General features: G+C 39.9%; 1 long non-coding RNA gene across 1 annotated transcript; it reads left to right on the forward strand.

Moving 5' to 3' along the window:
• The first annotated feature begins 678 nt into the window (after nucleotides 1-678).
• LOC139358017 (uncharacterized) lies at nucleotides 679-1,565 on the forward strand. Its single transcript, XR_011612218.1, has 2 exons — nucleotides 679-917; nucleotides 1,157-1,565. It is a non-coding gene; the product is annotated as an uncharacterized lncRNA (long non-coding RNA).
• Nucleotides 1,566-1,901: the final 336 nt, after the last annotated feature.

A 1,901-nucleotide genomic window follows, 5' to 3' on the forward strand; every position in this document is an offset into this window, starting at 1 on the left:
TTGTTTGCTTATTATCTGTGGCTGCCTTCATACTATCATGGCAAAGTAGTTGCACCAGAGATCGTATGGGCTGCAAAGCCTAAAATATGTATTATTTTGCCATTTACAAAAAAAAATAGTTGTTGGACCCTGGAATAGATCAATCTATAAACGATGCAGAGAACTGTTCCTGCTTTTATGCTTGCACGTTGTGTGCTAAGATCATTCGTATCCTTATTTCTCTCTCCCATTATTAGACTGTGAGCTCCTTTAGGACAGGGACAGAGCGTATTCAGTTCATTTGGGTTTTTCTAACTCCTAATACAGTATTGCTACAATGATCCATGGGTTTATGAAGTCCAGTTTGCTCATTCTGCTTATGAATTATCTAGTCCCGCTGCCAATTTAACTGATTTGGAAATTTAAAGCAAAGAAGGTTGAGTGACCCTCTTTAAAGCCCCAGCAACTGAGTATCGACATTGGGTCTCAAACCTAGGTCTCTTGACTCTTAATCCTGCTGTCTTTGTTCTTACTGTAATTCAGCTGTTCAAATTAGTTTAAAAATAAGCAATAATGTGAACATTAGTAGAACCAAGAGAGTGGAGATATGTAACTACTTATAGAGTCATTCTTTTATAGGCATGATGACTCATTTATGTGGAAAATGTGCCCAGGAGCTCTGTCTCAATCTGTGTTCTAGTCATCTCTATCGAACAGAAGTTTGTGCATTATCTTAGGAAGCCAGCCTCAATGAATCTCCCTAGAAAGCTTTGGAGATTCTGCGAGGAGTCCTCCATGGAGGTCAGAGATACAGAAAGCTTCATATTGCTATTCCATACGCCTGTTCACCCTTCCTATTAAGAGGCTGGAAATATAATTAGAAGACAAGCACCACAGATGCTGCAGTTTACAATATCCAGAAGAAACTGCCGAAATGGGTAAGACATGAAAGGATAATTTTGCTTATACAAAATAGCAGACTGCAAACTAAAACCAAGAAAAACAAACAGGCAGATGGGAAGAGTGGAGAAGGCACTGGCACAGCTGTGAGCAGGATTTAGACACCCAGATGCAACATAATTTGGGGGGAGGGGTGGGAGAGGAAGAGCATCTGAAAGAAAATTAGAATCACAAAAGATGCTGAAGAATAATGAGTTTCTCATCTCTCCACCTGCAGGTTAAACTTTTTCACCACCTCCTAATACCGTGGTTGCTGAAAGTCGTTTCCTGGGGGATGGAAGAAGAGGACTCTAGGACAGAAAAGATAAATAGACGTCATGCCTAGCAAAGAAGGCAGCAGCAGTAAAATCAACAGCTATGATTGCGATGGAAGAAGAAAGACACAACCGTTACCCAGAAGAGGGTGGATAGTAGTGTTCAGTTTTATTATTAGCAGCACCATTTACATAGCAGCACATGTGCATGCCTGCCTGTCCAGATAGGCTATGGACTTGGGATGGGACAAGAGAGGGTCATTGCTTACGGAGCTTCTACTAGGCGGTAGCCACTATGATGGAAACTACACATATCATCTTCATTAATATCCCCTTTCCCACAACAGCAACAAATTAAAAAAAAATCAATGATGTATTTGTTTTTCCTGTTTTGAGAGGATTAAGAAACTAAAGAACCAAGGGGTAGGAGCCAGAATTTAAATTTAGATCTTTATGATGCCCTAGAGGGTATTCCTCAACCACTTAAGTACAAACACAAAGCAAAGTCATCAGAAAAAAAACATTTCTGTTATGTAAAATCAAACGTAACACCAAAAGGGAGCAGCAATATGTTCTTTAGCAAATTGTGACTCAGAAAAGAAGAAGCTTCTGTCGGCCAAGGGAGATTCAGCAACTGGGTGCTTAGCTCTGCCATGCCACAAAAGCACCTCTTCGTTTCTCTAAAAGTACTTAAAAAAAAAAAAAAAA

Source organism: Macaca nemestrina, chromosome 13, assembly GCF_043159975.1.
Source record: "Macaca nemestrina isolate mMacNem1 chromosome 13, mMacNem.hap1, whole genome shotgun sequence".
Classification (NCBI taxonomy): Eukaryota; Metazoa; Chordata; class Mammalia; order Primates; family Cercopithecidae; genus Macaca; species Macaca nemestrina.